The following is a 26,232-nucleotide window of genomic DNA, read 5'->3' on the forward strand; positions in this document are numbered from 1 at the left end:
AGGGCAAACAGACCATAGTCTTTTTTACAACAATTACACCAATACCTAATTGGTCTCTGAATGTCAAAGAAAGCAATTGCTCTTTTCTGCATGGCCTGCCTTTTATATTTTCTTTTAAAACTGGTTTGCTTTCTCCTGAATGTTTGACTCACCATACCTGCTGATAATTGAAAGCAATTTTTTTCTAAAACATCTCCTGGTTCCCTGTGTTGTTGGAGAATTGATGCCCCTCCAAGACCTACGGTAAATAAACATTCTCTCCAGCAAGAAGAGAGCAGCAGGTCTTGTTCTAGAGGTAACAAAATTTGGGAGAAGCCGTAGAACATCCTGGATTGTTCCTTTTTCTCTTTATTTTTTTCCAATCACAAAAAAATCTACTTTAAATGACAGGATAATAAATTCCCAGTAATTTCCAAATAAAAGTTGGAAAATTTTTACGAGCATTCAGGCAAAGGTACAAATTTGTTTTGCAGATTGAGGGAGTTTGGAAAGAAACACTGCCACTTCCTGTATGAAAGGTGGCCAATGTTCTCATGATGGTGCTATGGTTGGATTTAAAAACAGCCTCTCTCTTCTTTGTAAAGCTCCTAGAACATCAGTTTAGATATCACAGCCTTTGAAATACTGGGCATTTAGAAGCTGACAGGTTAAGTCCAGTGGTGGAATTCAGCCAGTTCATACCACTTCGGCAGAATCGGTAGCTAATTTTTTGTTGCCCAGGCCCAGAATGGACTTCCGGAAGCAGCATCTGCACAGAGAACCGGTTGTTCACATATTTGAATCCCACCACTGGTTATGTCCATGGCAAAAGAAACCCTTTATGCCAAATGCTTTATATAATACTGGGTATAAGCAACTCCCCATGTCAGGAGAAGGTTCATTTGGTGTCTATCTATCTATCTAATCTATATCTGCTACCTAATCACTTTTAAGATTCCATATTTGCCTGTTGGATAAGATATTTGGAAGCCCATTGCCTCTCTCTCAAACCAACACCTTATCATTTGTAGTAATTTTTATTTTCTTCTTGATTGCTATTTTGCTTTAATCAGTGTTTCCTGGACCAACCTTTTCTGAATTTAAATGCATCTCTTTGAGAGGAGGGACTGATCTCTGATGATATAAATAGCATCTGAGACAAATGAATTCTCTCTCTGTGTTGTATGTAATGGAAGAAGCGTGGATAATGGTTGTTATTAATCAAATTATAATTGCTTATATGACAGAAAGAATAAATTATTAATTACATGATTGAATAGTAATAATTCAACTACATTTTATTTTGATCACAGAAAAAGTGGTGAAATCTGGTGTTCATGTTGTCTAAGGGCATCCGCAGGAGGAAGGTTAAAATGTCAAGATGGCTGTTCCACTCCATAATTGGTGCCCCACTCTTTTTAACATGCTTCGCATGTGTGGCTTCAAAGTTATGGTTATGGTGTCCAAATTGACTTTTTAAATCCCCCATGGATATCCCTGGTTTTTTTCTCTACCTGTTACTTTTCTGAGCAAAGTTCCATCTCGCACCCCAAAGCCACATGTGGCTTGTGAATCAGGTAGCTGAGCAGTTGTAGAGCCCTAATGTACAGCATTGTTTCACGAGGGAATGAAAATGGCAATGCTTCTATGTCCAGCCGCACCGTAGACAAATTAAAGATGATAAAATGGAGTTCCTGGGCTTAGCAGCTGTTCATTTGGGGGCGAGGGGTAAAAAAAATCAAGATAGCATCCCTGATCATACAATCCTACTTCTTGCGGGGGGGGGGGGGGGGGCTATGTTGCATATAAAAAAGAGACCAGGGCTTGGATTGCATAGTTTGGTCATCATCTTGGCTTTAGTGAATCTCCCCTTGCAGTCACCACAGCTTTCAATTGTAGGCCTCATCCCTGGCTGAATTACTGCTCAGATCAACAAAGGATCATGAGCTGGTTTTTTTTTTTTTTGCTTTTTCTTGTTATTGCACTCATTACTGCACCATCAATTCCAGAGTTGTCTGTGGCAATTAATTACTTCAAAACCATTTTCCCCTGTCTTTATTGACTGAAAACCTCTGTTTGAGTTACTACTTAATGATTTCAAAAAGAAATTAGAAAATAGTATTGATTTTGTGGCAACAAGTAAACTTTTATTTCCCTTTTCTGTCTTGCATGCCTGTGTTCTTTTCTTTTGTCTGAATTTTAGATTGTGGATAAATACACATATAATGTTGATTCCACTATCCCTGTTACTCTGGTTCCAAAAGCTTTATTTATAACACTATATAAAGTTTGTAAATAAAGCTTTTTTGTAAATAAAGCATGACATTCTAACTTTCTATACAATTCTTACCCAGGGAATTGTTTTCTTTAGAACTTAGCTGACCAGGCTAAGTCCACTGCAGTTATCTGACCAGTTTATGGCAAATTTCACTATTTGAATCCAGAATTCAGAGACATAGAGGGGATTGCTTTTATGTCCTAAAACATGAAAGGTTGCAAAAGGATGATTTCCATCTTTCTTAACTTTCTTTAACATTTACAGTGCTCTTTAAATAGCATGGCTTTTTTCATAGTACTTCCTAGGGAGAAAAAAACTGTTGTTTGAAGAGTTCAATAGTGCTAAAAGTTTTTGGTTTTTGGAAAACTCAAAATGTAAAAGAGACTTCTCATCCACTTCATACATTTTATAAAAGAAAAGCTACTCATATCTTACACAGAGTTCATTTTTTTCTTAAAAAAATAACAAGCCTTAGCTGGATTTTGTTCCTTCATTTTGGATGACAAAGAAGTATTCAAAGTTTTTCAAAATCCAAGATTGCCAAGTTTCAAACACCCAGCTTTAGTTCACTAGAAAATAGCCCATAAGCTATATGCATGTAGTTCACAAGATACACATTTCTAAAACAAACTCTGTTTGATATTATTGAATTTCAAAGCCAAATTGATATTTGAACTTCCCTCCCTTTTTTTATAGTGTTTCCAACTGTATTATTTTTAAATTTTCTGACAAAGAATAAAATTAGTTCAAGGTGTAAATGAGAGGTCTTTGGTGCTCTCTGAGTTGGTTGTTGCAGATATTCTTGCAGATATTTCATTACCCAAACTAGGGAGCATCGTCAGGTAGCATAGAAAGGAGTGGGGTTTGCTCTCAATTTATATTCTAGCGGCCTGCCCCCTCAAGTGTTGATGGGAGTGGTCTCGGGGGGGTTCCTTGTTTGGGCTGTTGACTGTTGGCTTGTTTGGCAGTTTCTTGACTGGGATGATGTTTATTCTTGATTATTGGTCTGATGTTAATCTTGGTGTTAATCTATGCTTATCTGAGTGTTGATTGCTAGTGGGGAGGTGTTTTGATCTTTTTGTTCCCTTTTGGCTTGTTGATTGTCTCTTTTGCACAGCATGTAGGTGTTGTTTATGTCTATGTGTCTAGCATTTTTGGACTTGATTTGATCTAGGAAAGTCATAGTTTTCCAGCTGAAAGTATGGTTAAGTCTGTCCATATGTTGTGAAATGAATGAGTCTCCTAACTGCTAGTTGGGGTCAGCAGCCTTTCTGGGTTGGCGGCCCAGTGGGAAAGGGAAATGTGGCTGCATGCATGTGCATGCGAATAGGCCATGAGCATGCGCACTCCACAAATGGGGCTGCTAGCACCAGTATACAGCTTGCATAGTGCCGGTGAGAGGCTCATGGCTCTCCTAGCACCGGCACATGGCTTGCGGTTCTCCTCTCTTAGCGCCAGTGAGAGGCTCACGGCTCTCCTAGCACCAGCGAGAGGCTCACAGCTCTCCTAGCACCATCATCGAGAGGCTCACAGCTCTCCTTGCGCTGTTGAGAGGCTCGTGGCTCTCCTAGCATCGGCAAGAGGCTCCTGGCTCTCCTAGCGCCGTCAAGAGTCTCGTGGCTCTCCTATTGCCGGCATGAGATTTGCGGCTTGGCTAGTGCTGGTGCAAGGGCAGGGGATGAGCACGCACACATGCATGCGTACACTGGCCAGCCACTTAAGAGGCCTGGTGGCCAAGATGCCACGGCCCGGTAGTGGGCCCTGGCCCATAGGTTTGGGGCCTCTGCTGTAGACAACTACTCTTTTTTTCTTCTGGGCTGCTGGGTCTTTTGGGTTACTTAGGATGTCTTGGAGGGCTTTAGCTGGTTTGTGTGCTATGCTGATTTCCAGCATTGGTAGTTTTTGACATGTTTTGAGGTATGGAAGTGTTATCCTTTTTGTGGCTTCTGTTGATTGTGTTATATTGGGTTAAGCGCTAAGGCACTTTTTGATGAAATTTTGTGGCAAGCCACTAGAATACAAATTGAGAGTTAACCCTCTCCTTACTAGCCCTGATGATGTTACCTAATATTGGTAATGAAACATCTGCAAGAAACTCCAAGCTCAGAGAGTACCAAGAAAGCCTCATTTTAAAATTTCCCCTGGCCAGGCCCTGCCTTCACATCGCTGCATGCAAATAATGATGCCCTGATGCTAGAGCATAGCCCTTGGCTAAAAGCAAGGAGACAAATAAACCCATCTAATTCTTTGGTCTAAAAATTCTGCCATATGCTTTTCAGATAATGCCAGTCTGTACAAGGGAATAGTGAGTGATGGATAGTGTTTGCACAAAAATATGTGAACAAAATTTTACTTTTCTAAAGGTGATCCCATATATAATAAAGATAGGAATTAAAATGGGTTTTTGTTGTTTAGAAATGACAGGATCTAAGACATAGATCTAAGAAAGTGCCTGCTAGGTTATCTAAGCCAACTGAACTAGTCAACTTGAAATAATGCCTGAAAAGGGATACCACATATGGAAGATTTGAATGTTGTCTCTGTTCATGGACACTTAGCAAGAGAGTTATAGTTTTGCTGTCGTAGTAGACATATCTGAAATGACTCAGAGGAGATTGGGTGAAATTTATACTTGTGAAACATATTTGAATTCACTGCAAAATGATGTCCCCGTTCATCAAAATGACTTTCAGGTATTTTTAAAAAAGGGCAAACACAGGTAATCCTTGACATACAGCCATTTGTTTAGTGATCATTCAAACTTACAACAGCACTGAAAAAGAGACTTACAAGTAGTTGTTGCACTTAAAACCATTGTAGCCTCCCCACATTAATTTGATAAAAATTGGGCACTTGGCAATGGGCATGTATTTATGATAGTTGAAGCCTCCCAGGGTAATGTGATTTGTAATCTGCTCAGTCAGCTTCTGACAAGCAAAGTCAATGGGGGAAGCTGGATTTGCTTAATGACTCCATAATTCATTTAACAATTGCACTGATTGCTTAGAGCCATGGCAAAAGAGATTGCAAAACTGGGCATTACTCACTGGGCATAACAATATATGACCAAAATCGGATACAACTCACTTAACAACTTTTTGACTATGGAAATTCTGATCCCAGCTGTGGTCATACGTTGACCATAAATACTCATACAATTCACTTTGGGAGGAGAGAAAGTCCCATTAAAGTCAGGTCTTCTTTGAAAGCTATTATTTTTACACTTGTACTTTACAGCAGGCATTTTATAATGCAGCCTAGAAGGATATTATAAAAAAGTGTTCCAGCATCCAGGGACAAAACAATGTGCAAGGGAGAATATTTTTTTAGTTGATTACTGAATATTTACTTTTTTATCTATATGTAATTTTTATGCTACCAGGGACACGGTGGCTCAGTGGGTTAGGACGCTGAGCTTGTCGATCAGAAGGTCGGCAGTTTGGCGGGTCGAATCCCGAGTGCCGCGTAACAGAGTGAGCGCCTGTTACACGTCCCAGCTTCTGCCAACCTAGCAGTTCGAAAGCACATAAAAATGCAAGTAAAAATGCAACTATGGTGGGAAGGTAACAGCGTTCTGTGCGCCTTTGGCGTCTAGTCATGCCGGCCACATGACTACGGAGACGTCCTCGGACAAGCTCTGGCTCTTCGGCTTTGAAACGGAGATGAGCACTGGCCCCTAGAGTTGGAAATGACTAGCACGCATGTGCGGGGGAACCTTTACCTTTACCTTAATTTTTATGCTGCATATAAAACTGAACCTCAGAAGTATTTAATGCATTACAGGTAATCCCCGAGTTACAAGGGTTCTCTTAGCGCTCGTTTGAAGTTACGCAATAAACGCCCCCTAGTGTTTATGAGCAACTCCCAAAATTACGAATGTTGCAGCACCACAGCAGTTGTTCGCCCCTTACAAATGACTGCAGAGGCTCTGCAACATTCACCCTAGTCCCCCCACTGCTCCCCACAACTGCTTCCCCTCTCCCAGGCTGCCATGCTGGATTCACTTACCTTGCAAAAATCCTCTCTGCCTCTGTGTCTCCTTTCTGCCACTTTGAGGGAGAGGAGAGTCAATGGAAACTCCTGGATGCCATAATATTGTGCAAATTCAGACACCCATCTTCTTTTGCAGAGAATGGGTGCCTGAAGTCTCGTAAGATCACAGACCCCAGAAACTTTGATTTTGGGGGCGAAAAGTATTTGGGATGCCTGTCTCCTGCTCCCCCCCAACTCTTTTGCACCACCACCGGAACACTTTTTACCCAGACAGAGACCTTGGGGAGGCTGGAAGCTCCATTTGGCTGCAACTGGGGTGCTTTGAAATGTTCCATTTCAAGATGGAGCCAGACGGAGCTTTGAGCCTCCCCAAGGTCTCTATCTGGGTAAAAAGTATTTGAGCGCCTATGGAACACTTTGAAACTGAGCAAAACTGAGCAGGAGCAGGAGACAGGCATCCCAAACACTTTTTGCCTCGAAAATCAAAGTTTCTGGGTTCTTGCGAGAGTTCAGGCGCTCATTCTTTGCAAAAGAGGATGGGTGCCTAAACTCTCATGATATTACGGCACCCAAGAGTTTCCATCGACTCTCCTCTGCCTTGGTGGAGCAGTGGGCTAATGCCTCCTTAAGTAACACCAGCTGCCTGCAATTAGTACAGGTTCGCATCCCACCAGGCTCAAGGTTGACTCAGCCTTCCATCCTTCCGAGCTAGGTAAAATGAGGACCCAGATTGTTGGGGGCAATTAAGCTGACTTTGTAATAATGCCGCTTGGCGTGTGTGTGAAAGCCCTAATAAGCAGGCATATACATAGAATGAAGGCTACTGCTAAGCTTGTAAGCCGCCCTGAGTCTTCGGAGAAGGGCGGAATATAAATGGAATTAAAAAAAAAAGTGGCAGAGAGGAGAAACAGCGGCAGAGAGGGGTTTTGCAAGGTAAATGAGTCCAGCGCAGCAGGGAGGGAGGGGGAAGCATGAGGTATCGGGGAGGCCTTGGGGGCCTGTTCCATCACTAGACCCTCCCCCCCATGGCGTTCCGTACCCTGAGATACCTCATGTGCACTTAAAGGACTGTGCATTCGCCCACGCATTTGATTAGCGAATGTGTGGGTGAAGGCAGGGAGCGATCTTGTTCAGGATACGAGATTCACTCCCATGAATTCTCTAGTTACAAATGGAATGGGCAGGCTCCATTACATTGGTCACTCAAGGACTACCTGTAGCACTAATAAGATAATCTCCAAGCTAGTTTACCTTTCTGCTAGCCAGTGTTGTTATCCAATGTTTTTTTTAACCCATAGAAGCAATTATGAATGTTTATATTAACAATTTCCTCATTTTTATCTATCTTCTAATTTGTGTGGTTTTAATCTGAATTTCCAGAGAACTTCTTCTTGAAATAGAAATTTCGCCACATATTGTCAGACCTGCCTGGTATTTTGTCCAGATTGTTTTTACCCCTAAATGATGGATTCCATTGTTCCTTTTTTCTTGTTGGGAAAGGAAGCACCAATTGCTTTCCTTTCCACAGTGGGACTTTAAGAATATACCACAGGTCTGCAACCTGTGGCTCCGGAGCCACATGCGGCTCTTTCAGCCGTCTCCTGCGGCTCCCAGTCCTCTGCCATGTGCAGTCCAAAAAAAAAGTGGGACTAAAAAAGTTCAACCAATCAATTCAAATATGCAGGGCAGGTGCATATCTCGCCTTGGCTCCACTCTTCAGTCAAACCCTGTTCTGCGCATGTACGCGCATGTGCACACATTTTTTTGTGGCTCCCAGTTTTTCCTTTTGTGAGGGAACCGGTTCCGAGTGGCTCTTTCACTGTTTCAGGTTGCTGGCCTCTGGAATATACAGTTCCATTGAGAGATCTTTTGTATAAACAAAAGAGGGACGAGGGACGCGGTGGCTCAGTGGGTTAGGACGCTGAGCTTGTCGATCAGAAGGTCGGCAGTTTGGCAGGTTGAATCCCGAGTGCCGCGTAACAGAGTGAGCGCCTGTTACTCGTCCCAGCTTCTGCCAACCTAGCAGTTCGAAAGCACGTAAAAATGTAAGTAGAAAAATAGGGACCACTACAGTGGGAAGTTAACAGCGTTCCGTGCGCCTTTGGCGTCTAGTCATGCCGGCCACATGACCACGGAGACGTCCTCGGACAAGCGCTGGCTCTTTGGCTTTGAAACGGAGATGAGCACCGGCCCCTAGAGTTGGAAACGACTAGCACGCATGTGCGGGGGAACCTTTACCTTTACCTTTACCTTACCCACTTGATCAGGCTTCCTGCTTTCCAGCATCCTATTTGGTGTGTCCACCAGTGGACTAGTATACAACAATCAGCAATCATAAAAAAATATTTCTGTCCCTTGGTCTAGAAAAGGAAACTAGCACGAACCTTGTCAATTTTCATCTGGTTAAAAAAGTATAGAGAAGTTTACCATTTCAACATTCCATCCGTGAACTTGTTAAAAAATAAGACTTGCTTTTCATTGTTCCACTGGTAAAATGGGGTGGGGGAAAGGAGGGGGCACTCCAGTTTTTCACTGGAATCTAGCAGACAAGTTTATTCTCTCTTGGACTTTGGCTTCTTTTCCATCAAAACTCATAAATTACTGGGGATTCAAACACCACAAGCAAGCAGGTGAATGGAGCAAGAAGAGAGAAGCAAAATCTTTACCCAGAAATAGAGTTGAAAAATTGCTAAGGTCATGCCAATGGAGATACAAGAAAGTAGCAACCCAGTTTCGGAGCAGAGGCCCTGGCTTTGCCTTTGACTTCTTCTTTCTTTGGTTGGGATGGTGAAAGGATGCTATATCTTCACCTATACCAGGGGTAGGCAACCTTGGCTCTTTTATGACTCATGGACTTCAACTCCCAGAATTCCTGAGCCAGCCAAGCTGACTCAGGAATTCTGGGAGTTGAAGTCCATGAGTCATAAAAGAGCCGAGGTTGCCTACCCCTGACCTATACAAAGGAGAAGCTTGAAACAAGCAAGCTAGGCAAAACAAGCTGGTGTAATGGGAAGAAGGCTTGGAAGAACTTGGAGAAAGGGAGCCAGGACTCCAGTGTGCACTGTGAGGTCTTCACACGAAAGCCAGAAACAAAATCACAGTTGGTATGTTCCATATATTTCTTTCCTTTTTGTTGCAAACAAACAAAAGAACTGGTGATTCATAGAAAAAATGAAGAAACAATCAACGTAGATTCATCAATCAATGTTTCCTAGAAAGAGGGTAAGCAGCCTTATAGCCAGGAGTTCCACGGGAGGGATAAAGAGTCAAGATGGCAGTCCCATCTATGCAGTTGCAGCGCCTTCCCCTCCTAATGTACTTTGCAACACACGTTAAAAGGGATGGGGTTTTCAACACATGGTTGCAACCATCATATTGAACTTTTTTTTAATGACAATAGAAAGTAAATTATAAGAACAATGGCTCCCAGTAGAAAACTTTCATGAGTTCTCTCTACCTACAACTGTAACCTGTCAGAGCAAGAAATGATAATCAAAGCAAATTTTGGGTGTCAAGTCACAATCACAGTATATAAACTTTTATTATAAGTATTTAGGAAGACTGGCATCCAGGTTGGTGCAGTGATTAAGGCACCAGGCTAGAAATCTGGACCATGAGTTCTTGTCTTACCTTAGTCATGAAGCCAGCCGGGTGACCTTGCACCAGTCACGCTCTCTCAGCATCCTAGGAAGCAGGCAATGGCATACCACTTGACCACTTCTGAAATCTTGCCAAGAAAACTGCAGAGGCTAGTCCAAGCAGTTGCCAGAAGTCAACAATGACTCAAAGGCATACACACACACAAAAGTATGAAAACTGTAGAAAAACCAACTCCCTTCAATAACCACTCCCGCCTTTTGTGCATATTTGGAGATACAGAACAAGCCTTCCTCTTTTGCATATACAAGATTGCCTTACCATTATGAGGAGTAAGCCCATGGAGTGTGTCTTCAAAAACAGGGAAGATACGGAGAACAACGTGTCTTTCAACACATCCAAAGCATCCATTGCTCACTAGGAAATAGCATTCAATATGATTAGATGCCAAAGGAGGATAGCAGACAGGCATTTAAATATATACCTTTCCCTGTTATATAAAAGGGGATTTTGCAGTAGATAAATTGCAGTTCAACCATCTTTTCCATGGTGCTATTAAAACTGGAAAATATCCTGCCCTTTCCCAATTTCTCTTTAGAGGTTGGTTATGCTAACCTGACCTGGCTTCCAAGCTCCCTGGCATGAAATCAAATCATGAAGGATCTGGTCAACTGAACTGAGTTTTTTTGTCTTTGATTGGTAAGTTTGGGGAAGGGAAAAATGCAAAAGTGGGTAAGAGGGAGCAGGAAGTTGGTTAGAAAAGAAGCCAAGCAATACTCTGATTATCTCTATTATCCTACAATATTTGGCTTTTATTCCAGCCTTTGGAGAACAAAATGTATTGTTATTAGTTGTTTGCCTTCAGTTAAATGCCTGCTATTATTGACACCCGAGTCAGTAAATAGGCCCCCTGCTTTTTTGCTTATTGTTCAGGTTTTGCAGCTGAGAAGACATGTACATCTTGGCTACCAGAGAGAGAAAATGTTCTTGAACAGAAACTTTATAGGAAGAATGAAGCATTTACAATATAGTTACTTGCATTTTTTTATATATAAAGGTTTTTCATATAGCTTATCAAGTTCTGAATCCTTTGGCTCAAGTCTTGCATCATGGATAATAAAAATCTAGCGTTCCATATGTTGCTAAACTTCCAGCATGTCTTGCAATCAGTGCTTTTTTTGTAAAAGAAAAAGGTGCCGGAACTCACACATGTCATACAACCCACCTTACCTACCCTACAAGGTTCCATCCAAAAAGTGCCGGAACTCCGTTCTGAGCGTTCTATGAGAAAAAAAGCCCTGCTTGCAATTCAATGTACATATTTAAAAAAATGTTGTGAATTGTCATGTATAGCTGGTCCTTGACCATAATGAAGCCTGGAATTTCTGACATAAGTCATAATCATTGTAGATCGAGGCACAATATTTTATAACTTTTTTTTATAATAGTTGTTAAGCAAATGCCACAATTGTTAAGTGAACTTTGCAGTTGTTAAGCGAATCTATGTATTCCTATCAGCGATTTATAGAATAGAATAGAATTAGAATAGAATAATAGAATAGAATAGAATAGAATAGAATAGAATAGAATAGAATAGAATAGAATAGAATAGAATAGAATAGAATAGAATAGAATAGAATAGAATAGAATAGAATAGAATAGAATAGAATAGGAGCTGGAAGGGACTTTGGAGGTCTTCTAGTCCAGTCTCCTACTCAAGCAGGAGAACCTATACCATCTCAGACAAGTGACTGTCTAGTCTCTTCTTAAAAATCTCCAGTGATTGAGTGCCCACGATTTCTGGAGGCAAGCTGTTCCACTGGTTAATTGTCCTCACTGTTAGGAATTTTCTCCTTAATTCCAGGTTGCTTCCCTCTTTGGTCAGTTTCCAACCATTGTTTCTTGTCCTACCCTCTGGTGCTTTGGAGAATAGTTTGACCTCCTCTTCTTGTTGGCAGCCCCTCAAATGCTGGAATACTGCTATCATGTCTCCCCTATTTCTTCTTTTCTTTAGACTAACCCAAGTCCTGCAGCCATTCTTTGTATGTTTTAGTCTCCAAGTCTTTGATCATCTTAGTTGCTCTTCTCTGAATTTTTTCCAAATTCTCAACATCTTTTTTGTGATATGGTGATCAAAATTGGCTGCAGTATTCCAGGTGTGGTTTTACCAAGGTTTTATAAAACGGTAGTAATACTTCGTGTGATCTTGATTCTATACCTCTGCTTATACAACCCAAGATTGTATTAGCGTTTTTGGTTGCTGCTGAACACTGCTGGCTCATAGTCAAGTGATTGTCCACTAGGACTCCAAGGTCCTTCTCTTTTTTGACCACGAAAAGGCTGGAAATTAGCAAAAAATGTTGCAAATCACAGTCAGGTGATTTCAGAATTCTGCAGACAGCTGTAAAGGTTTGCTAAACTGTAAAGTTTGCTAAGCTCTCAAAATGCAATAGTATGACTAAGGACATGTATGCAGCCATTGCTAAGTGACTGGTCATTAAGTGAGGACTACCTGTAGTTAGAGCTACAAAAAATCTTTACAAAGTTCTGGATGATCACCAGCTAGCAGCAAAAAAATAAGGAAAATTAACACTAGATTATGTGAATTCAGCAGCCCCGGTGTGATAGTTCTTGTTTAGCACTATCTGGAGCATCCTAAAGTTCTCTATCATTGCTTAGAGCCAGGCCAGTAGAAGTTATGTTCAGACGCTCTTTTGTTCTTACAATAGATTCAGCTTCTGGGCATCCTGACAAATTCCCCTGAAGAATATAAATCCTATTTGGGCTAGTTTTTTCTTATGTTTTCAGTTCTGTGTCTCCTTTTCGTTCATGTTTTCCCCAACCGGGGTCTTTTTTGGTTCAATACAAACTTTCCCTCAGGGTAAATAAGTCCCCAACAAAGAGAAAAAGGAAAGAGGAAAAAGAGGCTATGAATTCTTGGTAAAATGTTGTGGGGAGTGGGTGGGCAGGGAAACGGTTGGCTAGAGCAGGGGTCCCCAACCTATGGGCCATGGCCCAGGACCAGGCTGCTGGCTCTTGGACAGTGGCCTGCAGAAATGGCTGGCTAGTGCGCGCACATGTCGGTGTGCATTCGCCCCCCACTCGTGCTAGCACCTGCAGCCCCGTTTGCACTTGCGCATGGGCACAAGCGGGGATGCTAGCGTGGGGCGAGGGTCTGTGGCCCATTTGAGCATGTGCGAATGGGCCACTACCCAATGTGGGGGGTGTGCGGCCATTTGTGCATCTGCACAGCACCAGCACATGCCACATGTGAGAACAGGACCACTAGTACCGTGCCAGTGTGTGTCACTAGTACCGTGCCAGTGTGTGTGGCCTTGTGCGCGTACGTTCACACCAATTTTGAAGCTGCTCTCCTTCCTTCCGATCCACGAAAAGGTTGAAGACCTCTGGACTAGAGATTCCAGTGTGATGGTGGGATCTATGGCCAAATTCATTAGAAAAGGTTCTCTCTTTGTTCTGGCTGGATTGATCAGAAGCTGGAGCTTACATAAGAGTTGGAACTACTATTAGAAACCTCACAACAACTGATTTTGAATTCTTAAAAGGGCAACAAATAATTCATTTCCTAATGTTGGGTAGGAAGAAGCATGTTCAGCAAAGTAATCTGAGAACAATGCACTTTGAGTTGTAGGTTAATGTCAGCCTTTGCTTCTTCAATCAGTTTAACCATATTTATGTACTTGTTACCTACACAATCCTCCTCATTCATCCACCTCCTTTGTACATGTTCTGTTTCTTATGGAAAAAAAAATCCATAAATAAAGATGAGTAAATTGGGGCTAGAACTTTTTGCCATCACCCACTTAGATTAATTCAAATGAATTGGAAAGGAGGCAGACAGAACAGGGCACCTTGCTATCAGAATAAATAAAAACAGACAATTGTACAGAGGACCAGATCTTTTCCCTTGCTAATTTTTCCAGTCTGGAAAACTTCCAGCCATACAGAAACTCTCGGCAAGAAAATAAATGCTATTTCTCCTCTTTTTCTCCTTATACAATGCCTGGAAAAAGCCAAAGTAGTGCCTAAATCTATGGCCTGCTGGGGTTTTTCCCCACGTAGAATTGGAGGTATCAGGGCGACGTTTCGATGAAATCTCATCCGTCATCCTCAGGCTGGTGGCTTCAGCTTCGTTCTTCTGGAAGAAGGTTTTTAAGAAGAGACTGGACAGCCATTTGCCTGAAATGGTATAAGGTTTCCTGCCTGAGCAGTGGGTTGGACTAGATGACCTCCAAGGTCCCTTCCAACTACTTCTTCTTCTTCTTCTTCTTCTTCTTCTTCTTCTTCTTCTTCTTCTTCTTCTTCTTCTTCTTCTTCTTCTTCTTCTTCTTCTTCTTCTTCTTATTATTATTATTATTATTATTATTATTATTATTATTATTATTATTATTATTATTATTATTATTATTATTATAGAAGGCAGAAGCCTGGTTCGTGGGCTGAACTGAGAAATAAAGACAGTAAAAAGGACACGTCAGGATGAAAATGATGGCTAAACACAGGCATATAAAACAGATCAAAAGAATAGGGAAGCAAGATGGCACAGAATTAGAGAAAGAGGGAAATAGTTGGGAGAAATGAGAGATAACATTCTTGGCTTCACTCCAACTTTGAGGGGGTCACATGTTGTTTGCATCTGTGAACTAGAGAATGCCCTGTTTTAACACAAGAAATGGCAAGAAGAGTAGCTTGCCTTTCTAATCAGAGCAGAACAGCCATTCTTTATTCTCTGGCACTGGCACCATTGTATACTGAAGGGAGATATGGTGGAGTTTTGTTGTGGCAACTGAAGTCCAGATCTTAAAGTTGCTGAGATTGAAAAGAGATGGATCTTCCAAATAATCATTTCAGCTTCTACAAGAGCTTTTCCAATAGTCAGTTCCATTTCAGAATAAATATGGGAACTTCAAATATATAATCTGCACTTGTCAAAATATCTATTTGAATTTCATTAAGGTTCTTGTTTTGTGAAACTCTTGAGGGTGCACAGTCCCCCCCCCCCCTAACTACAGATGTTGTTGTTTCTTACTGCATACACTTTCATTGACTTGGCTGTTTTCAGAAAGGTACCCTAAGTGTTTTCAGCTATACTGCCTCAGTCAAGTGTTTCTTTTTCTTTTTTGTAATTTAACTCAGCTCCACCCATTAAACCAGGAATAGTATTGAAGAGTTGATTAGCAGCCTCCCATTTTACTTCTTTTGCCCGAGAGAATAGACCAGATGGACGAACGTTCAGCTATATCTGTAACTACTACATTTTATTTATTTTTGCGAGAGGCCACTGGGAATCTTTATGGATGGTTGAAGTAGTAAGTGATAATCATAATAGAATTATCAGATGGGGCCTTATCATATCTCTTGATCATGAGTCATACTTACAAAGCTGGTTTCCAGTCAATTAGTACTGCTATTAGTACAGCTTGAACCACTGCAGCCTTCTGAAATGGCTCTTGGGAACTTCATAAAAGGAAGATCAATACTAAAGGTTATCTCTTTAAAATTACGGTGGAGACAGTATGAGGAGAACAAGTTTATTGTTAACTATTACACTGGTCTTACCTTTTGAGAAATTTGACACGCATGGGCCTCTTTGTAGCAGAGATAACTGAGTGAACCCAGAAAATTCTTAATAGGAAATCTGCTATGACAGCCTGAAGGGACTGGAACCATTTAGCCTGCAGAACTAAAAAGAACTGTTGATCACAGTTGAGGTTGGGGAAAAAAATCTGTGTGATATTTCAGCCATTAAAAAAGATGTCACATTGGGTGAGCTGTAACTTGTTTATAAGGTGGTCACATATCCTCTTTTGCAGTAAAATTGGCCAATAAAATGATTTAAAAATTAGGGTTCAACCTGTTCTGGAAAGGCTAATGGTTTCCCTAAAATAATAATAATAATAATAATAATAATAATAATAATAATAATAATAATAATAATAATAATAATAATAATAATAATAATAATAAATAATAATAAATAATAATAATAATAATTGTTTAATGCCATCTGCACTGTTCCTGGTAGAAACAGTTGTTAGATGCATAGCTTCATGGCTATGCACCAATTATAGCCATTCTTGAGTTGGTCTAACTTGATAGTAGTTACTGATACTTTGATGATGTCAGGATTAAATTCCTGCAACATGATTGGTTGGGTTTCCATAACATTCCTAATAATTGTAGATTGAGCATAATGTAGTCATTCATGGAGAAGGAGAGAATTAATTTTAAGCCTTAATTTAAGCCTTTTGAATTAAGCTGGCCTTACTCAGATTTTTTTTGGCCACCCTATAACAGTAAGAAGTGGAACAAATCTAAATTTTCATTACAGAACTCTTCAGGAGAATCTTGGGAGAATAAAAGTCTCTAGTGATGATTGGCTGCAGCTCTGAAACCAAACCTAGTTCTGCTCCTCTGGCCTGGGGTATAAGCTGGTGGCACCATGAAGTCTTGCCTTGCACTTGTAACACTCCAGCATGAGAATTCTGTCATGAAGAGCATCTGAAGTCTAGTTGGGGATTCACAGCCAGGCCTTTAACTGGTCCACATATTTAACTTGGAATATTTTTGCCAAATTTTTCTGGCCCAATTTAAAATTTAATTCAATTCAGAGTCAGGCTATGCAACGTGTTCACTGTTGTATTGTACATTTATTTGGACTTTTAACCTTATTCCTTCATTCACATATGTATAACCACTCATCTTACATAGTGACTCTGGGCAACATACTTAGTAATAATCAAAATACGTAAAAACATTAGAACAACCAGTTTGGATTAAAATATAAACAAGATAAAACCAACACAGCAGTGAGCCCATTTCATTAACCAACACATCTCGCTATCTACCATAATGAGATCCACAAGTTAGCTGATAAAACTGTTTTAAGCATCTTCCAATAGTCAACACACCCTGACAATAGGAACCACACAATATGCCTATTCTGCCAAACCTGATGGGACAGGTAGAAAGACATTCCTCAAATATCTCAGTGCTATGCAATGTAGGGCCTTATAATGAAAATCTTGAATTGGATCTAGAAGCAAACTGGCCACCAATGTAGCTCAAATGGCAGAGCTGTAACGTGCAGATCTTGGAGCACACATCACTGCATTTGGGTCAGCTGAAGTTTCCAGATATTCTTCAAGGTTAGCCCCATGTAAATCATATTATAGTAGTCTATTTGGGAGGTGACTAGGGTAAGAGTGACTGAGAGTAGAGCCTCCCTATCCAGGAATGGAGGCAAATCTTCCAGGAAATGGTTTTATGATTGTTGTCTTTTTATATTGGTCCACTTATTTTGGGAAAGTCAGAATATATATTCTTCTATACCACTTCAAAATTATGAATCTTCTTCTCTTTGTGCTTTAATTTGTCCTTACTTTCTATGATTTTCAGGGAGGGCATCACGCATATATTTTCATTATTCATTTATTTATGAATAGTGAAATCATGTTTATATTATAATTATTGATATTTGCTAATTAGTCTATTTTGCTTAAATTGTGATGAGTTTGTTCTGTATTTCACTACTATTTTGGCAGCTTTAAACTTGTCTTTCTTTTTATGATGCCTCTACAATCATTAGGACATTCTTTTTACCTTGTTATATACATGAGGCACACTCCAGGTTGGGCATTTTCAAAAGCCTGCAGAAGTAATCTTCACTTTGTATAGAATGTTTTTTTTTAAAAAAATTCTGCTCGAAATTTCCAGTTATTTTTAACTAAGATTTTTTCTCACCAGTATCATAAAAAGAGTCCTCATAGACAAAGCATCTGGATTTTGTATAACTTTATTTTAATATGTGTGTTTTGTATGCTGGTCTCTCTGAATGCATACTTTCTGCAGATAAATGTTGAAACAAATATCCATGCTTTTCTCTTATTTGCATTTTGCAGATAATTTGCATATATACTGTATATCCTGGGGCATTTGTTTAACATTTAGAAAATGTGCATGCAAGTGCACTGATTATATATGGGTTCAAGAAATAAAAAATAGGTTAAGTGTTATAGGGAAGATTGGGAAATTGAAAACTGATCCTGAAGGTGGCAGTGGCAAATTCTGTCTACTGTGTTGTCCAGAAATGGATGGCCATATAATCAGTCACAAGTGATCCAATTGGCTTAGGGGAATTTTTACTTTACATGCATAAAAACATTTGACCAAATGAATTTTTTTTTCAGTTCTATAAAAAGATTTTTTCCCCCTCTAATGTTCTTCATTTGCTGCTTTCATTGCGTGGATTCCTAAATTATTTTTAAATTGTATGATCACACCCTAACTAAAACTAAAAAAAATTGCAAGATCAGTTCATAAGTAGTAAAGTTTTGGAGAGGTCCTTGCGACTTTAGCATTCTCAACTAAAACCTCAGTTTTCAGAATTTCAGCTGAGAACTCTAAAATCACAGAGATGAACGTCCAGCATGTTACGAGAGCTCACTCACTGTTATTTTCAGCATAAAATAAGCAATTATCTATTGTTATCAGCCACCATGTGACTATTCAGAAAACAGAATTTAAGATTCAAAGGCAGAATAGAGGATCAAATAGTCAATAATAGTTAAGTTTGGAATTTATGGAAGACAAACTTCCATATCATTCCAGATTGTGATACATAGTTTAGCCCATGACTTGGCAATGCTTAAAACTTGAAATATTTTCCACCTGAGGTACCGTTTTAATGAATTGAAACCACAAGGGCAACTAATCTGTCTATAAAGTGGGAACTTGGATGACTATTGATTAGGTTGGTAGAAATCTTTGTGATGCAATCAACTCTTAATGGGAGATTGGACAGCAAAGCGATGATTAATTAACAAATCATTTGTCCTTCTAATTAAGAGGAATGGGAGGAGTATGGGGGGACTGCTTGTTGATGTATATGGAGTATGTTGAATCACCAAGAAAAGATGTACAGGTAGTCCTCAATTTACAACTGTTCATTTAGTGACTGTTTGAAGTTACAACAGCATTGAAAAAGTGATTGTTTTTCACATGACCATTGCACACCCCCATGATCACGTGATCAAAATTCAGACAGTTGCAGTGTCCCAGGTCTTGTGATCCCCTTTTATAACCTAACAAGCAAAGTCAATGGGGCCGTTTTTCCCATTTCATGTATTACAATGCCAGCTGTTATCTGAATCCAATATGTTCTTCAACAACATATCATAGTAACTTCTGTTGGATGAAATGTACTTTTGAAAACTTTAGAAAAGTGATACTGAGATACCAAAATAGTCTTCCATCAATACTTACATATTGGCTATTCCATTCTCTTGATAAAAGTGAAGTGACAAGACAGACATGTTTTCATGATGCCTTCATCATAGTCCATGCTGGCTGGAGCTGCTGGGATTGTGGTTCAAAACCAATTGGGGACCACAATTTTTTTCCACTAAGACAATGGAAGTGGCAGTTCAATAAATAATAAATATTGGCTAAATTATAATTTTTATATAAGCCCAAATGGGCAGTGTGCTGGCTCAGTTTTTAAGATGCTGAGCTTGTTGGTTGAAAAGCTGGCAGCTGAAGTTTGAATGAATGAACCTTTATTTTCAAAATACAACATGTATACAGTGAAATTGGCTGAGCCTCCCTTCGTGCCCCCACCACCACAACTCACAGTGACAACAAACCCACCATCTTGTTACACCATGTGAGCTAATTGCACAACACACCGGCCTTGCAAGTCCATCATACATAGGGTTATTTCCTGTTCAGGAGCCTGACAACCCATGGATAGAAGCTGTTCTTCAGCCTGTTGGTGCGGCTGGCTATACTTCTACATCTCCCACCCGATGGTAAGAGAGTGAAGAGGTACCGACCAGGGTGTGAGTTGTCCCTGAGAATTTTCCTCACTCTTCCAAGGCAGTGGGCCCTGGCAATGTCATCCAGTGGTGTCAGGGGACAGCCCACAATGTTTTGTGCTGTGCTCACCACCCTCTGTAATATCTTCCTATCCATGGCTGTCAGGCCAGCATACCAAACCACAATACAGTGTGAGAGGACGCTCTCTATAGTAGACTGGTAAAAGAAGGTCATTAGCCATTGTTCTACCCTGTTCTTCCTCAAGACCCTGAGGAAGTGGAGTCTCTGTTGGGCCTTTCTGGCCACCTGGGTTGTATTGACTTTCCAGGTAAGATCTTCACAGAGGCAGACTCCCAGGAATTTAAAGGAGGAGCCCAATGTAAAGTGGGGCAGGTTCCTCTCTTTTCCTTTGAAAGTCTAGAACCATCTCCTTTGTCTTGCCGATGTTCAGGTTCAAGTTGTTCTCTAAACACCATAAGGATAGTTTTTGTACGTCCCCCCTGTATGCTGTTTCATCTCCACCTGTAATAAGACCCACTTCAGTGGTATCATCTGTGAACTTAATGATCGCAGTGGATGGGTCATATGATACACAATCGTATGTGTACAGTGAATACAGGTAGGGCCTAAGCATGCAGCCCTGTGGCGAGCCAAGAATCACGCAACGGGGTAAACTCCCACCCCCACCCTAGTTCCTGCCAAGCAAGCAGATTGAAAGCATGCAAATGCAAATAGATAAATAGGTACTACTTTGATGGGAAGATAATAATGGTCCATAGTGTCATGCTGGCCACATAACTGTGGGAATGTCTTTGGACATTTCAAGACTCAATGGCCTTGAAATGGTTGTGAGCACCGCCCCCTCTATAGTTGGCAATGACTAGCAGAATAAAGTCTGCAGAAACTCCTTTTTTTTAACCAAATAAAACTTGATAGTTCATTAAAGATGCTTTAAATGAAAATTCAAGCAGTCCTAGCTCATCCTGAGATCATTTTGTGCAGTGAATTCAGAAAAGAAAAACTTGCCCGTATTTTTCCCCATATTTGAAATATTATTAGAGATCCTAAAACAGACATGTCAAACACAAGGCCCGGGGGCCGGATCCGGCCCGCGAAGTGGTTTCATGTGGCCCGCGAAGCCATCCTGGAAACAGTGAGGGAACGGCCCCCACTGCCTTGGCCCTGGCCCAGAGACCCTCCTTTTGCCAGAGACCCCCAGATCTGTCCCACTCCTGCCCAGGCCCCCATAGGCACCCTTGATGCGAACGATGTAGAGCTGGCCATGCCCACACCCAGTAGGCCATACACACTCTAGCCACGCCCACCCAGTAGGCCACACCCACCTGGCCCCTTGAGGGCAACTGCAATGCTGATGCGGCCCTCAATGAAATTGAGTTTGACACCCCTGTCCTAAAAGAATCACAGGCAGGTTCCGCTTTCAACCATTCCTACCAAAAAAGAAAACAATAAATTTGGAGAACAAAACCATTCTCTGGACTTATGTTCCCTTTGACTTTTGCAACCATATATAAACATGAACTGTCAAAGCAATCTATGTATATTATTGAAAAATGTTGACTTCTGTTTTACTTGAAAATACAATGCTTCCTTTAATTCCATATGTTATTTCTAAGCCCTTGATGTTGGTTCTGTCTAAAACAATAGTCATAAGGAAAGGGACTTGGTCTACTATGTGGATGAAGTTTCTTGTATACTGCAGTTTGTCTTAAATATGTACTTGTCCACTCCAATGGGAAATTTCTTATGCTTTTAAAAACATGTTTCTCCATTATACTCTCTTAGGAAGTATATTTCTCCATCATTACCGTCCTACTGATGGCCATCGAAAGTTGTACTTCTTTGATACTGGCTTAGTGACACAGTTCTTAATTCCCTAAGGGTTCATCTAGTTTTCTGATAAATTCCTCCCTCCCTTGGCATGCATATATAGTTTCCTTGGAAAGATAATCAAGGTAGCTGATACAGAATTGCATTGATCAACAAATTATGGGTGAATGATTGAATGAACGTGGGGGAGAGAGAAAATGAGGGAGGGGGAGGAGTCTTCCCCCTCCTTCATTTACTCACTTACCAAACATATAAATCCTGATCGAGAGAGCTGTTAACAGAAGCAATTGCAAGATTCAATTTGAAGATCGCAGAGCTTCAGCATCCCTTCATATCCAGCTTTGCCTTTGTATCTCCTTTTCACAGTGAGTAGCTGGGGCAGGGTTGAGGAAATTCAGTGATAGAAAAAAGTTGTGCCATTGTGCATTTATGGAGTAAATGGACAAGGTTCTTGCTACCTCACATCCCATCTTACTTTTCTTTGTGTGCTTTCCTCCAAGCAGATGTTTGTGTTCCACTGCAGTCAGGATTAGACTGGTTTTAGAAAGAATTATCAACAAATGCTCCACAGGACCAAATTCTTAAGCAGAGTTTGGCAAACTAGGCTAAAGATATCAGTGAACATGATGTTCAGTAGGGTGAGATGGTACATTAAGACAATTGTTAATTTGTTACATACAAATGATAAGTATATGCAGGGCTTTTTTGTCATAGAATGCCCAGAACGGAGTTCCGGCACCTTTTTTGGATGGAACCTTGTAGGGTAGGCAAGGTGGGTTGTATGACATGTGTGAGTTCCGGCATCTTTTTTTTTTTTTACAAAAAAGCACTGAGTATATGCAATATCAAATGATAGATAGATAGATAGATAGATAGATAGATAGATAGATAGATAGACAGACAGAATATACAAATTGTACGTTTCACCAGCAATATCTTTTACTAAGCTTATTATGGGTAAGACAGTTAATATAAAGGTTCATTTCATGCAGAACTGGGAGCATCAGTGTCACATCTAGGGCTAGCCTGGTTTATTCACTATATTTTTTATGAATTTGTCAGTACTATTTGTTTCCTCCTAGATGGTTGCCTCTTTGAAGTCTTGGCCTCTTGTGATTGCCATGGCTCTGTGCATCTTGTTCTGTCTGGGAACTTTTGTGGATGCCTATCCACCTAAGCCTGAGAGTCCTGGAGAAAATGCTTCGCCTGAAGAAATGGCAAAATACCTTGCTGACCTTCGGCATTACATTAACTTGGTGACAAGGCAGAGGTGTGCAAAAGCATGAATGTAGTTTTTGTAGTAGTGGGCATGTTTCATGGGTGATATTTTATGCCATTTGTCCACCTGTGAATGCTAGCTTGATTTATTTCATTTCTTCTTTCTATATTTGCATGAGGTACACAGTCAAACTCTTTTTACCCTATGCAAACACCCTTGTATGTTTATGGTTAACGTATGGATAAGAATTTGTTGTGTGAATCCAAAGAATAGGAGGAATTAATGGAGACTCATTTCACTCAAGCTACCATCTCCAAGTACATTTTGTTAACATTTTTTTCTAAGTAAAAATGTGCAATATCAAATAGGTGAATATATACAGTATAAGGGGTGATGCAAGGCTCTTGTTTGACAAATTATAGAATTTACTTGAACATGTATCACCTTAAATCATGATTATTCAATGGATCAGATTTTAATATCAGATATGTCTAGAAGCTTTGGGTTCTTTTCATGTTGCATCCAGCTTCAGCCAAGTACTTCAAAAAGTATTATAATTCAAATTTCTATCCTAGTAGAATTTACAGATTGCACCCTGGTAAATTTTATATTTGTCGGTTCCTTAATAAGCATGTATGTCAGTGTAGTGTATGCACTTAACAATTACCTTAGTGCATCATTCCTGGTGCAAGAGTGTGCATACATAATGATGCTCTTAATCTGCAGGGACTGCTGTGCTTTGCAGTCTTTTAGGAGGGAATGAGTAACTCAGCTCTAAAATGCCCCATTAGCTCTTTTCCCCCATTAGTGTTGGTTGTTTGGAACAGCTCATTAGCTGGGCAGTGTTGGGCTTCAGAATTTAGTGATGATAGACTAGTGAATGGTCACTAAATCCTGAAGCCCAACACTGCCCAACAGAAACCAGCCATGAAAGTCTTCACCATCTTATTAGCTCTCATCTCTTAGAAACTTAATTGGAAACCAGATCCAGGAGATTAACAGGGAGCACTTGGCTCTCTCAGTTGTTGGTGTTTACTGCTGCATTATTTTTGAGCTCTTCAGTGTCCATGGTCTAGTCATCAACTTGAAAAACTGTTCTTTTTTTTGTGGAGCCATGGAAGAGCAGTGAATTTCTTCCTGTAGAAGCCAATCAAATTACTTTTTCTTGTTAGCAGCCAGACGTCCTAGTGCAACTTATACATTTTCCTCTGTATAAATATCCTTGGATCTTAGAATAAGTGGGAAAAATATAGACGGTTTAGATATGAAACCATTGAATCATAGGGCTGGAATGGACCTTTAGGTCTTCTAGCCCAACACACTGCCCAAGGCAGAAGTCCTTATAACATCCCAGACAAACGCTTTTCTTGGCATCTTCCAGCAAAGGAAGCACATCTTCAGTATAGCTGAATGACTGCTCCTTGCTACCTACCTATTAAATGGAAATATTTCATCAACTTCCTATGAAACTGTGGACCCATTATCATTCAGGATCATTAAAAAGAGTGGAGAAATAGGGGAAAAAAGGGTCTTAAAGAAATGTCCTCTGATTTTTGCTCCGACTAAATTGATGAGTCTCCTACAGATAGACCTCGATTTACAATCCCAATTGGGATCAGAATTTCTACGGCTAAGCAAGGTGGTTGTTAAGCTCATTGCACCCAATGTTGTGATCTTTTTTGTTAAGTTGAATCACTGTAGTTGTTAAATGAATCATGTGGTTATTAAACAAATTTGGCTTCCCTCATGCTTGTCAGAAGCCAGCTGGGAAGGTTGCAGACGGTGAACACATGATCCTGGGAGAGCGTAATTGTCATAAATATAGGCCAGCTGCCAAGTGTCCAATTTTTGATCACATGACTATGAGAACGCTGCAACAATTGTGTTTGTGAGGACTGGTTGTCAGCTAATTTTTTCAGTGCTTTTGTAACTTTGATCACTAAACAAAGAGTTATAAGTGGAAGACTACCTATATAATCTGAGCATTCAGATTTTTTAATCAGCTGTACACCCCAAACCTCAACAGGTGGTAATACTGGGCCAACTTTTTCTTGAAGTGGAAGTTAAGCAGAATTAAGTTTGGGTGGTACTTCAAGGGAATTTCATGGCTATAAACTAAATTGGAAAGTTTTGAAAAATCCCATAAGAAGACAGCGCTTAAGTACTGGCATATTGATGCAAAGAAAATTACATGGGATGCATCACCCTTGAGAAGTCAAGCTTTATCTCACTTTCTCTAAATCCAAGATAGAATTTCATCTGCTAAATGAGAAAATATAGGGCTATAAAAGGCCTGACTGATGCTTAAAAGGTCTTGCCTTAAACTTGGTTGTGCTGAAATGGGTGGTGGACCCCCTGGCTATTAGCAATTTGCAGATGATCAGTAACTAAAATTTATTTAGGTATTTATCTATTTAGTTCATGATTTTTTGTATTTATATCCTGCCTTTTCATCCATCAAGGATGATTAGGGATTTAACAGAACATGACATGTAGAAATAAGATAAAAGCAAGACAATCAAAACACAGTTAAAATACTTTTAAAGTAATATGTTATACTTTCAAAACCTATTCCAGATAATCAGTCCTAGCTGGTAGGATTTTTTTAAATTTTTTTTTGTAATGACAGGGATCAGGTACAAAGGAAAAAAATTTGGGAAGCTTTTCCTCTCCAGGGAAACATTTAGGGGAGCTTTAGTTCAGTTACTCAGTCTTTACTTTTTATAATCAGGTATGGCAAGAGGTCTATTCCAGGATCCTTGATGTCAGAGCTTGTGTTTGGAGACAACAGCAACGCCAGATCAAGGTAAGTCTTCTAAGCAATTCATGTTGAATGGCTGCTACAATCCATTCAATTCCCATTTCTACTTATTAAAAATATTTTGTCTTTACTTCTGTTGACTTTGGCACAGTGAGAAAAAAAAAAGCAAAGATGAGCGGTCAGTTACTGTCCTCTCTGAATTGGTGCAACTCCTAGTATAAAAATTTATGTTCCTCTTCCTCCGCAAGAGGAAAATATACTAAATTTCTACTGCGACCACCTACTTCATAGGCTGCACATTTCTCTGGTTGCATGCAAAAACAAAAACAAACCTAGTTTCTGCAGCTGCAAATCCATCAAGCCACCGTTCACTTTTTAGGCTGCAAGTGACCCCAGAATTCGTAGAGAAATGGATTATCTACAAATTACCTTACAAATTTTGTGGTGTTGCAGGCTTTCAAAGGGTTTCAAAAGAAACACCCCTGCGGTTTCAAATATATGAAATTTGAATAGAAACTGAATCTCCTTTCTCAAACACTGCTTGAATCATGAAATCCAAGAAATTATAGGTTTATGCTCATATATATGCTACCAAACACCAGCAGATATGCCAAAATGTTATGCATTTTCTTCATCAGCCACTCTTAAATGGAAGGGGAAAGTTATTCTGTACAGAAGTCTTTTTCAATCTGTTTCTCTTTTAGTGCTATGGGGACCACA

The sequence above is a fragment of the Vipera berus genome (genome assembly GCF_964194415.1).
Source record: "Vipera berus genome assembly, chromosome: Z".
Lineage (NCBI taxonomy): Eukaryota > Metazoa > Chordata > Lepidosauria > Squamata > Viperidae > Vipera > Vipera berus.